This window comes from Mesocricetus auratus, unplaced genomic scaffold, assembly GCF_017639785.1.
Source record: "Mesocricetus auratus isolate SY011 unplaced genomic scaffold, BCM_Maur_2.0 Super-Scaffold_100018, whole genome shotgun sequence".
In the NCBI taxonomy this organism is placed as follows: Eukaryota; Metazoa; Chordata; class Mammalia; order Rodentia; family Cricetidae; genus Mesocricetus; species Mesocricetus auratus.
The window spans coordinates 8704625-8719666 of record NW_024429199.1 but is presented as its reverse complement, the minus strand read 5'-3'; the positions used below and the strand labels follow the sequence as shown (position 1 = coordinate 8719666).

The following is a 15042-nucleotide window of genomic DNA, read 5'->3' as shown; positions in this document are numbered from 1 at the left end:
AGACGAACCAAAACAAGAAGAAGTAAGTAGCAAAATATTCTATCACAAATACCATAAAGAAATGAGGGGAAAAAGTTTGTTTCATCCCAGAATGCATTTAAGACAATTCTTAAAACTGTCACAGACAGTGAAATAATTTTCTATAATGAGGCAGGAGGAAACTTCAGTGAAGTTAAGAATTTCGTCTCAGGGAATACCCCAGGTCCCTGCAGGACAGCACTTAAACCTTCTGCGTCACTGAAGTGGACCACGCTAGTCTCTTTGTGAACTACTGGTAAGTACTAAAGTAGACACACAGACAAGTTGCTCCCCAAGAAGATACTGACTTGGGCGGGCAAACCCAGCTGACCTCTTATGGTGTTTTCTCTCTCTCTCCATCAGGCCCCAAACTCGAGGGAGAAATGTGGAATAATCCTCACCCAGCAGGACCAGGAACAGAGCCTAAAACCCCACCATGCAAAGATAGACTGTATCCTTCCGCCAATTTCCCTCCTTGTCAAGGTACTTTGCTGGGGGAAAAATGTCTTTTACTGGGTGATATCACTATCTCTTTTCAGTCTGAATATTAAAATGTACTCCATAGGCCAGTGTGTTCACTTAATTACTGAGACTGAAACTGATAGCCTATCCCAATGACCAAAATGAACCTTCTAACATTCAAGTTCTCCAGGTTGCTTAGTCATATTTTCCCTTTCTACAGCCAGAGAAACTCCAAGAAAGCTGGAGGTATCTCTCTTGAGTGCCCCTGCCTGTCCCCGTACTAACTAGTACTGGTGCTTTTGGCTAAGCATCACTAAAATCACATACTAAATCCAACTTTTTCTCCCTTTTCACTAAAATAGATTTTACTACACTAAAAACAAACAAAAAAAGTGGGGTAGAGCTCACTGGGGGGGGAACCCACGTCTGTATGGGGACTTGAAAAGAAAATAGTACTGCATGAGCAAACACTCGGGTGATTCCGCTGATGCTGATCTATTTTTCACGAACGTTATGTTTTGTAGTTTTCTTTACTAGTATGGTATGAAATCTTCCACAAAACACCTAACCCAAATTTTTCAACTCATAAAGGGTGAGAGATGGCTCAGTGCTACAAGAACTAGTATTGTTCTTGTACAGGACCAGAGTTCAGTTCCCAGCACCCGTATTAGGAAGCTCCTACCTGCCTGTAACTTCCGTTCCAGTAGATCTGATGTCCTGCCCTGACCTCTGCCGGCACCCATACTCACATGTACATACTCCCAGACAAACACATCATTTAAAATAATAAATCTTTTTAAAAATTTCATCTCATGAATATTATCTTTTGTTAAGAAAATGTAAAAACTTAAGAAAACTGAATTACTAGAAGTGAAAACTCTGTGACGTGAAAGATAATGAAGATATTTCTAGGGAGAAGTTCTTCCTTCCTTAATACATCGTTGACTAAGCAGCAACAAACACCAAATGTTTTTAAGAATCTACTAGAAAGTCCCTAGAAACGTGTCAATTCCTGACCTAAAGCATTCCAGGTAAATGAGGTTGGCTTCTCCCACTAGAAGCAAGGGATTGGGTTTCAATATGAGCGCCAGCTGGCCTAAGCGGACACTGCTGCCTCAAAGAAGAGATGAGAAACTTCACAGATTCTAAGCCCATGTGGCATCGCTTACAGTGCTCCCCAGCCCAAGTCGAGCGCGCGCGGAGGGCCCAGACGGCCTCCGGCTGAGGTTACTCAGTCACCCCGGGGTGTTGATGGAGTGCAGGGGCTCTGGAATCCTGCGGCTGGGGGTGGCTCAGTACCGGCTCTCCGGGCTTCAGCGGTCCGGAGGTAACAGAGGCAGAGCCATCAAGGGCGCACACGATCACCACCATCCTTAGATGATTGGTGTAAAGATTGGTGTAAAGAAGGAAGGAGACACGAGGCTGTGCCACCCGATCCTGCCGGAGCACCGGAGTCCCGAGCCGTCCAGTCCCGGTTATTCACTTCTGATCTCCCTGCGGCTGTGGAGCCGGGTTCCGAGCTGGGCACTCGAGAGCCCCGTGGAGCTAGCCGAGCCGGCCGGGATGCACAGTGGCTCACGGGGATCGGCACGCGGCGGCGGACGTGGCTCTAGCTGCCTGGCAGGGGGACCCGTCCCTCACAGGAGGAAGGCTTCTCCGCGCGTGGCCCACTGCGCCCACCCTGCGCCCCGACCCCGCGCCTCCACCCCTGCTCACCGCTACGTCCTCCGGGGCGTCTTCTCGCCGCGTCCCCGCCGGGCGCCCAGACTCCGGACCCCTGGAGTCCGGCCCTCAGCGCACACGCTGAGCCCAGGGCGCCGCGCCCGGGATGCTCCGCTGCAGCCTCCAGCGACCGTGCTGACGGACGGGGCGGGGACCGTTGGCGGAGGGCGGGCCGTGGCAGGGCTCGGCCTGGGGCGGAGGAAGCCGCAACGTCAGCAGAGCCGGGGAGGCGACGATGGGGACGGGGAAAACTGGACCCCCGGGCAGCCCAATCTCGACCTCGGCCTGCGCTCTCCTCCGCGGTCCCAGCCTTCCCGCCCGGTGACCGAGACCCCACGCACCCTGTCTTGCTCTGCCCTGCCCTGCCGCTCTGGCTCCTGCTGCTCTGGCTTCTCGAGACCTGAGAGCCTCAGGTTGCACTCTAGAATCGCACCCAAAGAAAAGATAACTTCTGGAGGCCCAGGGGGAGGGGCCGATGCGTCTGCAAAGAGCTGGAAGAGGAAAGCTGAGAATTTAAAGAATCCCACTCCCGACGCTAGCGCCCAATCCCCTCTCCAGGCTCCAAAATAGTTACACTCCAGTTGCCTCCCTCCCTCTCCCTCCCCTTTTCCTGAATTCAGTTTTACTCTTAAGGAGAAGGGGGAAATCACCTAATCCGAAGCAGTTGTCGCCTAGAGTGGAGCAACAAAATCCGGGGAATCCAGCCCCGAATCCAGCAAGCTGAACTGATTTTAATCAGCAAAGATAAAGCGTTGGGGGCAGACCACTTGGAGTTCACAGCCCACAAGGGAAACTATCTACTTATCTCGTGGGGGGGGGTGGGGCTGATGCACCCAAGTTCTGTTTATTCTTTCAATGAAAAGCAGCCATCAAACTCGCCTTTTTAACAAGGCCTGACCCGAACCTCCTCCCTCAGGGTTAAGGTAGTTAACCTAGTAGAGCTAGATTCTATGAAATGGCCTGGCAGGTGTGTGAGTCACTTACCCTTTCATCAGAATGGGCTGTTTCACTCAGCCCCTAGGCTCTCTCCTCTTTGCTAGGACTCCTGCTTTGAGTCCTGAGAGACAACCACACAGTTAGGAAAGGTCGAGGATTTTGCAATCAAGAGCTTCCTCACCACAGATTTAGAAAGAAAAGCAACACTAATGTTAGGCTCTGAAATGCTAACTCAGATAAATCACCGATTTGCATAAACTTCCTGATATTTTAGTCATGGCCTGAGGGAAGGAGACAGAGCCTAGTTTAGTATTAGCTGTGAATTAATATTCAAATCCTTACTCGTGATTTACTGGGGGGCTTGGAAAGCTAAGCCACCTTCCGAGCCTGTCTCTCATCTGTAGAACAGTTATTTTACTACCTCCCTCTTCATGCAATAAAATGCCTTTTATTGAAAGTTTGCTCTATTTCAGGCACTGTGCTAAGGTATTTATTTTAGTAGGACAAATTGTGTCAGTGCCTAGCTGTGGTACATAATTCTGAGTGAATTTCCACTTGTCTTCTCAAATTGGAAAATGACTTTAGAGAAAACATCTTCTTTAAATTGTAGCCACTGATTCTTCCAGATAATAGCTTAGTATCATTAAAGAACTGTACATTTCTTTTCCTAGTGGAAGCTCATACCTGGTTGGTGAATCAGATCAATGACCATTGATCGTTCAATCTTGTAGAAACTAGACTGAAAATTCTTCAAAGGAAGAACAGCACCCACTCACTGCCATGTGCTTACCAACTCCCATTTACCTATGACTGATGTGATCAAGTGAATGACACTGACTTGCAAAGAACCCCATGGTACCTCTCAATCCGTTTCCACTTCTGCTTTCTGGAGTCCATAGGCCACATTTTTTTAAAGATGTATTTGTATTTTTGAGTACATGTACATTTTTGTCTCCCTGTGAGTATGTCTCCCTGCAAGTAACCACAGAGGCCAGAACAGGGCATTGGATGTAGAGTGGTTGTGAACTGTCCTACATGAATGCTAGGAACTGAACTTGGGTCTTCTGCAAAAGCAGTGTGCACTCTTAGCTACACACTCCAGCCACACCTTGTCTGTCCTTGACTCTACTGGATAATGCTTCCGTTTGTCTGAGTACATACCCATCGTTCCCTCGTCCAGTGTCCTCATTAAAACCCGATCCCTAGAACTGTGTCCAAACTTTCATTTAAAAGTCAGAGTAGAAGGTTGTATAATGGCTTTGTTCTGACATATATCCTTGGAGAACTGACTTCTGTATTACCATTCACTGAAGTTTGAGTTTGTTTTGGGGTTTGTGTTTTTTTTTCCATAGCTGATTCCAATGTAGGCTTTCTCCAACCTACATTCACTGCAGTTTGTGTCCACCACTCCTATATTATTCTATTAAGTTCTACTCTGTTAAATTTGGCCTATTCTTTAGGCTTGTGGTATGCTCAGTACTAATAACATAATGGTTAATTCTACCACCCAATTGTAATGAAGGTTTGTATTCTATATCACCTTTTAATATCAACTTCCATTTCTAACTGGCACTGAAGTTGAATGCTCTTGCTGAGTATTTTCATCAGTGAAAGCCCACATTACCTGCTCGTATTTTCATCTCTTGTCTAAAGCCATCCCAGTCAAGAAATTAGGGGAAAGAGATCCTGTCCTCTCAGATGCAGCTGCAAATGACAGAATGTGGTGTCTCCATCAGAAAGAAGTCTACTCTACTGGTATAGCAGCACTGTCAAAAAGAAAATAGCCACTTAGTGAATTCTTATTAATCCTATTAAATTGCCTCTGTATCAGGTTTTTTCTTTTGGGCCACCAACCAGCTCCCAAATCATGACAGTGAGAGTTAATATTAGCTATGAATGCTCAGCCTTGGTTTAGGCTTCTTTCTTGTTAGCTCTTATAACTTAATCTGCTCCTCCTCGTCTGTGTTTTGCCTCTGGGGTTTTCATCTTTCTTCCCCCCCCCCCCTTTCTTTCCTTCATCTCTTACTTTCCTGCTGTCTTCATGGCTAGCTGTCTGGCTTCTGGTCCCAGGCCCATCCTTCCCTTTCTCCCTGTTCCTTTCTCCTTTTCCCTCTGTTCTCTGTTCTTTCTCCTCCTCCTATTTATTCTCTCTCCCCGACAGCCCTACCTATCCCTATCCCTATCCCTATCCCTATTGGCCATTCGGCTTTTAATAGTCCAATCAGGTGCCTTAGGCAGGCAAGGTGAAACAAATGCATCTCATCTCTACACAGTTAAAATAATATTCCACAACATGCCTTTCTTTTTTAAGCACCCAAATGTGACTTTACTAAGAGGTTCTTTAATTTTTCTCTGTTTCTATTAGGTTTCTTGTCTTGGGTTTAGAAACAAACTTTTAGCCTGGTAGTAGTGGTGCACACCTTTAATCCCAGCACTCAAGAAGCAGAGGCAGGTGGATCTCTGGGGTTGAGGCCAGTATGGTCTATAGCATGAGTTCCAGGACAACCAGTGTTACACAGAGAAACCCTGTCTTGAAGAAACAAAAAAGAAAAGAAACAAGCTTTAATTTATTTTTGTTAATTTCCCCTCCATTTTTCCATCTTCAGCCTTTTCCTGATCACTGGTCTTTCTACTGATTCAAGCCAAAAGTCTTTACTATAAAAGTACTTGGTGGTGCACGGCTTTAATCCCAGCACTCAGGAGGCAGAAGCAGGCGGATCTCTGTGAGTTCAAGACCAGCCTGGTCTACAGAGCTAGTTCCAGGATAGCCTCCAAAAAATACAGAGAAACCCTGTCTCGAAAAACCAAAAAAAAAAGTGCTTGTTGAAGTGCAAATGCTTTAGCAAGAGAAGTTAAGCCTTAGAGAAATAGGTTATTATCTTACAAGTTGTTCATCAAGCTCAGTTTTCATTTAACTCTGTTCATTGTGTCTGGGATTTCTCTCCATTCCCTGTAGACAAGAGAGGAAAAAAAGAATTACTCTTCACTTGGCATTCATTTATGTCAAGCAAAGGCATTCCTTAGTGTTTGAACAAAATATTCTTTTGTTTTCCTTATTTGATTCTTGGCTTGAACTAACAAGCACCAATATTACCATGGTTTCTATTCTTACCTTGAGTTCAATTCACTCAATGAAATTCAAATCTCCTCTGAAGGTTTCAATAGCCAATCTTGGTCTAAGCCACTGTTTCAAGCCTTACAATAGGGTTCCCTCTCAGGTGAACATCACTGCGTTTATAGAACTGTCTTATCAATGCCTGTGTTACCTCATCCCTTGGGCATTGGCACAGCAGGCTTGATTTTGGCTGTTATAGTCATGTTTTCCTGGAGTTATATATGCCTGGTGATTGAAGGCATAGGTGTAATGATTTCACTAAACCCAAGATAGATGATAAATGGGTGTTCTATTGGAGAACAACTTACACAGAAAAATAAATAACTGCCGCAGCCTTTCTCTGCCCTTCCGATCAGATTTGTGACGAGAGAGAGAGAGAGAGAGAGAGAGAGCAAGAGACAGAGAGAGAGCATGCCTCATGCAGAGAGAGAGAGAGAGAGAGAGAGAGAGAGAGAGAGAGAGAGAGAGAGAGAGAGAATGCCTCATGCTTTCCTCTTTCCACTTCCGTCTGCACCTGAAACCACACCCAAACGGATGTCGCCACTGCTATGGGTTCACAGGCAAGATGCCGCTACTACAATTCCCCTTTTAGTCTAAAGAAGAAGGTTTTAAGGCTGATGCAAAAACTATATACAATGATAACAAATACTGAGTATATTCCAGGAAAATGAAAGGTAAATATACACAAATTAAAACCTACTACCAGCGAGAGCCATATTGAGCAATAGATATATACTACAGGTGATAATTTCGGTGAGCTTACCCCCTCCGTTTCTAAGCTTTTGGTCTTGGCCAGACACCCTTGGGGCTTTTCCAGCCTTATTCACTTGGGCCTGACTTTGCCAACCTTGACTTGTCAGTCTTCTCTCTGCCTGTTCTGAAGCTGCTAATTTAGCCCATTCAAGTTTACTGAGCTTTGTGTTCATCACGACAAAACTGAGATAGCTATGTAAACTTGCAATCATATAATTTCCAGTTCACATGAAACCAATGTAAGACTTTTCACGTACAGTTCTCCAGGTGCACATTTCCTCAGGCCTTCTGACAAAAGCTTAAGTGGGCCAGGAAAGTCCATGAGTACCTTACTTTGTCATCACAAGCACTGGTGTCAGCATTATTCCATTTAATGGTGAATTACAGCAGTAAGAACACAGTACTGGGACTGGAGAGGTGACTCAGCAGGCAAGAGCACTGGCTGCTCTTCCAGAGGACTGGGGCTCAATTCCCAGCACCCGCATGGCAGGTCACAACCGTCTAACTCTAGTTCCAGGGGATCTGACACCTTCACACCAATGAACATAAATAAAGTTGAATAAATTATTGAGAAAAAACAAAAATAGTAACCATGTTATCTGTAATAGCTTTACAGTGCTAGGGTCTGTATACACAGTAGAAAAAATAGTAACCATGTTCACTGTAGTATCCCTGCAGTGCTGGGGTCTGTACACACAGTAGGAAAATAGTTCCCATGGATCTGTAACAGCCCTGCAGTGCTGGGGTCTGTATACACAGTAGGAAAATAGTTCCCATGGATCTGTAATAGCTCTGCAGTGCTGTGATCTGTTGGGCCAGAAACAAGAACAAAGAAAACAAAATGAAGAAACAGAGATTCAGAAAATGGAAGTGAACCTTCTGAAACCATAAATAGCTCAAAACACCAGTGACTGCAGGATAATGGGAGATGTCATTCTGTGAATATGTCTCTTATTGGTTGATGAATAAAACACTGTTGGCCAATAGGGAAACAAGATAGGTGGGACTAGAGGGCATTGAGGATTCTGGGAAATGTAGTAGGAGTTGCCATGTGATCCTGGGAGGAGAGGATACATGAGTCTGACATTCTCAGTAATATATGTAGAAATACATATATTAATAGTTATAGGTTAATACTGAAGACAGAGCTACCCAATAAGAAGCCCTATATATTGGTCAACAGTGTTGCAACTACTAGAGTCTCTGTGTGTTATTTGGGGTTGATGCAGTACTGGAACCAGAGTAACACAGAGGCATCTAAACCTGCCTTTCATGGTTCAAGTGCAACTGTAATATCCTAGATGAGCTGTGCTTTGTACTTCCTTGTGTTGTGCACTTGTGCTTTACTAAATTATAAACTCCATTTGTGCCGCAGACTGCCTTCCTCATTCTGTGTCCTCCCCCATATTTCCTAGCATGCTGTCTGTTTATTAAATCTATTAAATCAGAATACAATCTCAGGTAGGTAGTGATAGTGTCCTACACTAGATGCAGTGATGAAATTTAATTCACGTGTCAGTTAAGATCTTATTCATTGAGGTTAAACACAGCGGTCATTTAACATCTTCAGATTCCACTTTCTTCATTGGTAGAATATCAATTCATTTTTATCCTGTTTCTTGAAAGAATAGGCAGGCCATTGAATATGAAGTTCCAAGCAAGGAGTCATAATTCAGTAATAGCTGTTTATTACCCCGGCATAAGATGGGCCTAAGACTGTGAGCAAACGACATCCTTTAGAGTCATCTTGTGTAGAACAGAACATTCCTGGGGCTTGGGATGCTAATCTGATCCAAAGTAATGTAAGTTACATTCTACCTCTCACAATATTGCTAAAGGTAGTTGAGATCAGGCCAGCTTTGAACAAATGGTAGAATTCCTATCAAAACTCTAGAATTTTGTGCTGAAATAGATGGTAGTAAGAATTGGCCCTGGCATTATAAATTTATAATAGACTTAATATGTGACCTATAATAAAATCAATCTACAATGAAACTGTCACTGCTGCCTACATCATGGGTGGCAAAATGATGCCAGTGCTGTCTAACCCTTTGAAATTCTGGGTTAAGTCTCTTGAGGATGAAGCCTGGTAACCAACTTGCTTTTGAAGACCCCAGATGGTTCATTCTAAAGTGTGGCCAAAGTTAGAGCCCATGTTACATAACAATAGCCCTCCAACTTTGCTAAACTTGGGCCACTTTGGAGATCATTTCAACCTTCTGATGCTCAGACTTTATCGAATGTTTGTTGTTTTATCAATGCTCAACATTTCCAGTCGTTAGACAAGAAGACTAATGTTAGATAGTAGACTTCCTATGCATAGTGAGAATCATGGTGTGATTCAAGAGTGCTGTGTTGGCATCTGCTGAATTCCAGGGAGGCCACCAGGAACTTCTGCAGAAGAGGAAGGACACATGACAAGACAGGAAGCAAGAGACTCAGGATGACCTAGGCTCACACTATGTGCAAGAATCCATTTTCTCAGGAACTAACTTTTTCAAGACTCAGTCTACAAGGTGGTGGCATTAGGCCCTCTCTCTCTCTCTCTCTCTCTCTTTCTTTCTTTCTCTCTTTTTTCCTTTCTTTCTCTGTCTTTCTCTCTCTTTCCTCTTCCTCTTCCTCCTCCTTCCTCCTTGTCTTCCTCCTCCTCCTCCTCCACTTCCTCCTCCTCCTCCTCCTCCTCCTCCTCCTCCTCCTACTCCTCCTCCTCCTCTTCTTCTTCTTCTTCTTCTTCTTCTTCTTCTTCTTCTTCTTCTTCTTCTTCTTCTTCTTCTTCTTTTTCCTCTTAGTTTTTTGAGACAGGGTTTCTCTGTGTAGCCCTGTCTATCTTAGAACTCATTCTGTAGACCAGGCTGGCCTCAAACTCAGAGATTCACCTGCCTCTGCCTCTCAGGTGCTAGGATTAAAGGCATGCACCACTACCACCATGCTTGGGCTGCATTTCTTAAAGAACTGCCTACCTCAGCACAGTTGTACAAGAGACCAAGCATCCAGCAGGTAAACCTCTGGGATAGGGTCAAAGTATGCCCCACCTGTAAAAACAAGAATTGTGCTATCATTGGATGTTACTGAGAATGACAATGTTTTGGCCTAAGAGAAGTTTTGGGACAATGAATAACACCAACACTTAGAAGCCTGGATTGCTGAGAGCAACATGTATTTGCAGAGAAAGGAAGGTGTCACAGTCCTGGTCAGCATCAGTATCAAAGAGCTCTCACCCGTTTCCCCTTAACTGTGCCACCTGCCTTTGTGTTGTGTTGAAATCAAAGATTTGTACTGTAGTTCCTCCTCTGTGTGCTGAAGAACAGGACTAACTATTGGGTGACTCTGATCTGTCAGCTGCTGCTCGCAGAAATGTAAAACTAGGCAAAGAGCTTCTGAACAGCACTAATAGTGAAAGTGCTGATCATATACAGGAAATGGAAGCTACATCACTGTAACTGCCAAAATAAAATTAAATAAAAGTAAGAGGAAGGCCATGCTTATTTCAAGTGTATGTATTCCTATGTACACCATGTGCAAGCGTGTGTGTGTGTGTGTGTGTGTGTGTGTGTGTGTGTGTGTGTGCATAGATCAACAGTTAATGTCAGGTGTCTTGATCATTGACAACCTTATTTTCTTTAGAAAGCTATCTTAATGGACACTGGTAGGGAGACTGGCTAGGCTAGCTGGTCATCAAGTCCCAGGGTCCTTCCTGTCTCCGCCTTCCCACTGTTGGGATTAAAGGCATATGCCCCACACCCATTTTTCTTATGTGGGCCCCAGGAATATGAACTCAGGTCCTTATCCTTATGTGGCCACCACTCTTCTCACTGATTCATCTCCCCAACCCCAATATTTAGATTTTATTATGATGACTGGCAACACTTAGTAAAATCCATAAGTAAGATTCATATCACTACCCTTTTTATAGTCAGAACACAGTTCAAACAAAAGGTAAGCCCCACGGACTTAGAAAGAAGCATACTACATGTTCTCCCTTATATGGGGATCCTATCCTATAATGTCTATATTTATATATCAATATACATATATAAGCAAATGCACATGTGTGGACAGTATAACACACAGAAAGGAGAACAAAAATGAGTAAACAGATGATGAGGAAAGGTTGATGCAAGTCATGGATGTTTGAGTTATAAAAGAAAATAGAAAGCAAGGTATTTTTCGAGTCTTAATTGTGTGATGGATTTGGAGAATTGTTATTGGATTTGGGGGGGATTTTTTGGTGGTGGGTGCATAAAAATATTTGATAATGAGAGTGTAAAATCTAATGTGAAGCTCTGCAGCTTCAGAATAGCTATTCAAACAGCACAAATGTTCCTTGAGATATATAGACTTTGAGTCTGACCAACCACTGTGTAATATTTTTATCTGCAAGTTATTTATAATAAAGTTTCGTTAAATATATTAAAATTAAAACTATCAGCTGGGTGGTGGTAGGGCGTGTCTTTGATCCCAGTACTTGGAAGGCAGAGACAGGTGCATCTCTGTGAGCTCAAGGCCAGTCTTGTCTACAGAGTGAGTTCCAGGACAGCCAGGACTACATAGAGATACCCTTTCTCAAAAACAAAACAAAAAGAACAAAATATTAAAATGAGTAATCCACAAAACTAGTATGTAAGCTGTGGGAAGAGGAAGTTCTATACAAATGCTTGTATATAGTGTTGTCCAATCTATCACAAAACCAAAGAACTATTACGCTATCTAATAACCTAGTTCATTTCTGATGTTCCTTTATGGCAGATGTCTTCAGCCTGGTCTACAAAGAAAGTTCCAGGACAGCCAGAACTGTTATACAAAGAAACCCTGATTCAAAAACAAATAAATAAATAAAAAAGAAAGATTATGATAAACTACATCAATTTCAAAACCCACCAATAAATTACACCTTGACACTTGGAGAAGCATTTTGTTATTGTTATTATATATGTTGAGAGTCTCTGTGTTTACTTTGAAAGTTCAAAGTGTAGACCTCTGAGAAGTATGAAAGATGTCTTGATGCTTTTGTCAAGCAAGAGACCAAGGTAGAGACAATTGTACTTACCATCAAACTCTGTAACATTTCGAGGCATGCTAAGACTTGCAGAAAGAGATAAAGAATAGATATAATTTAAAACCTAGGGGGCTGGAGAGATGGCTCAGATGATAAGAGCACTTGCTGTTCTTCTAGAAAACCCAGGTTCAATTCCCAGCACCCACATGATGGCTCACAGTTATCTGTAACTCCAGTTCTAGAGGATATGATACTCTCTAGTCTCTTAGTTTTCTGGTCTCCTAGAGCACTAGACATACATGTGGTATGTAGACATATATGCAGGCAAAACATCCATATACATAAAATTTTTAAAAATGTAAGACCTAGATAAGATATGCTTTACTTTCCCCAGCCACAGATATTCTAATACGAAGATCATGTGTTCACAAGATAGACTAGAAGTTTTGCAGTTGTTGATATGGTAACGCAAAGGGCATTCACCACAGGCCAGAAGCCGTTAGTTCATTAATAAGAACATCTATCTGAGCCAAGTGGGGGAGGCACAATGTGCACCTTTAATCCCAGCACTCAGGAAGCAGAGGCAGGCAGAAGCCAGCTTGGTCTATAGAGCGAGATCCAGGAGAGCCAGAGCGGTTACACAGAGAAACCCTGTCTTTTAAAACAAAACAAAGAAGACCTATCTGATTGGTGGGAAGTCAGCATATCTGAGTTTTAGTCATGTGCTGTGACACATGGCTTGGGTGCACACATGTATGTGTGTACATTAACACGTTCATGACTGGATGGATGGATGGATGGATGGATGGATGGATGGATGAATAATTGTAAAAGACACTATCTCCTGCTTCTAGGAAGGAAAGCATGTCCCCCAAACTACATTTTCCAGGCCATGCCCACTGTATTTTATTACCAGCTCATCTCTCCATTAAAAATAAAACAGCACTGTGGTGTCCATGGTAGCTTAGACTGGAGGCTGCTCTCTAATTTTTACTTTTATTAATTTCTTTTGAAAGAATGAAGATCATCACCCTGAAGACAGATGGTCAAAAACAACCAATGGAAGTAAACAATACCCACAAGCGATGTGGGAAAGAAAGCCATGTGGAGAACTTTTTGCTGCCCTGGATACAGGGCTTTGAGTCAGGCAAGGATGCTTGTGGCACAGTGAAGATTTAGCAAAGCAGTAAATGATGGAAAATGACAGGGTCCTATGAAATTTTGATAACAGATTTGTTCACTTATTTTTATTTGCCTCAGAGTATTGTGGTTTATTAGTAACCTGGATTAACTTAATTACTCTCTGTAAATTCTTTTGACAGCTCAGCCTTACCCTGAGGAAGACAGAAGAAAATGAATCAAACTTGGGACAGCAGTCAGTGATGCTTCACCAACTCCTTCTCCTACCTCCCTCCCTTCTCTCCCTTCTCTCCTCTCTCTGTCTCTGTCTCTGTCTCCGTCTCTCTCTCTCTCTGTCTCCGTCTCTCTCTCTCTCTCTCTCTCTCTCTCTCTCTCTCTCTCTCTCTCTCTCTCTCATACACACACACACACACACACACACACACACACACACACACACACGACAAGCAAACAAAAACACTCAATTGTTTTGTTAAGGGATGATGGAAAAGTAAACATCGTTTTTGGCTAAAGACTAAAAAAATGATCTGAAATAAGCAAGACTGTGTTGATGTTATTAAAGAAGAAATAAATAAATAAAGCAAAATAATGACTTGTTTTTGTGGCTGCAGAAGCCAGGGAGTGGGAGTGGCTTGATCTTTTTGAAGAATTTTCAAAAGAGAAGCAGGAGGAGAAGGAGAAAGAGGAGCAGGAACATTGCTGAGCAAACAGGGTGGCAATAAACAGCAGGGCATTAGTGAACTTCCTCGGTTGACACTGTTCAATTAAGTAGAATTATTTTTAAATCTTGCTTTGGAAAGACATTCCTTGTGGAGTCAAAACTAGTAATTAGTATGAGGTGGTGAAAGGAGCAGGCATCTGCTGAAGCACTGGAACATGGCTGTTTGGTGAAAAATTTGGAAGCCCTAGCTGTGCGATCTGAATTGGGTAAGCAGAGACTTGCCTAGGGGAGGTCGGCAATGAGTCTTTCATGCCTAGGACTGTGGGAACCCTGAACACTGTGAGGCTACTGCAGCCATCTGTGGGCGTCATGGAAGAGAAAGGCTAGCTCAAGATAAGGACCCAAGGCTATTCAGAGACATTCTTGCCTGCTCTACCATCAATCCACGTAATATCTCAGTGTTTGAGACCAGCCTGGTCTACAGAGCGAGTTCCACAACAGCCAGGGCTACACAGAGAAACCCTGCCTCAAAAAAAAAAAAAAAAAAAAAGAACAAGAAGAAAAGAAAAGAAAAAAAAGTAAAGCACAAAAAAGAAAGTTCTTTTTGTCCAAAGTGAGAAAAATACTATTCATCCTTGAGATAAGCGGGTAAGTTCTTAAGCCTCTTTCTCATTCTGAGAGTTCTCAATGAACTTTTAGAAGGCCATTTGTTTGGCAAGTTCATGAGCTTCCTAGCAGGTACAAGTATAGGAAGGACTCAATTCTGAGTAGCCTGCACTAAATGTTGTCTTTCTTACTTAGGAGGAAGGCTGCATTTCCAAAAATACTGTATCGCAGTATCATTAACACTATAGATATAGGAGTATATTCAATTCTAGAAAGTGGAGTTACATCACTCAGAAGAAGAAAACATATATATATATATACACACATATATACATATATATGTATATATATATATATATATATGAAGTCCTTTCACATCTGCTCTACAGATTTGAGAATGTGGTTATTCTATGCATCTTAGTTCATGCCATAGGGACAGGTTTAGAGTGTGGCTAATACTTCCTAAAATTTAAATCCGTTACCAAATTACTTTGCCCCAGCCATTAAAGGTCCCACACAGCCCTCAATCTCTACAGACAATCTCTTATCAAAAGAGAACAATTATGCTGGTCTTTGGTGGTGCACACCTTTAATCCCTGCATAGCTTTGATCCCAGTACTTGGGAGGCAGAGA

General features: G+C 43.0%; 1 protein-coding gene across 4 annotated transcripts in view; it reads right to left on the bottom strand.

The window, feature by feature from the left end:
- Positions 1 to 3306, bottom strand: part of Dse (dermatan sulfate epimerase) — a 58841-nt gene extending 55535 nt beyond the window's left edge. The window contains exon 1 of one of the 4 annotated variants that reach the window (XM_021229080.2): positions 3187 to 3306. The gene's annotated coding sequence lies outside the window, so the exon portion shown is untranslated. Of the gene's footprint in view, positions 1 to 2196; positions 2581 to 3186 lie in introns of those variants that run through there. The other 3 variants (XM_005073272.4, XM_021229079.2, XM_021229076.2) reach the window with 3 other exon arrangements.
- Between the last annotated feature and the right edge of the window lie 11736 nt (positions 3307 to 15042).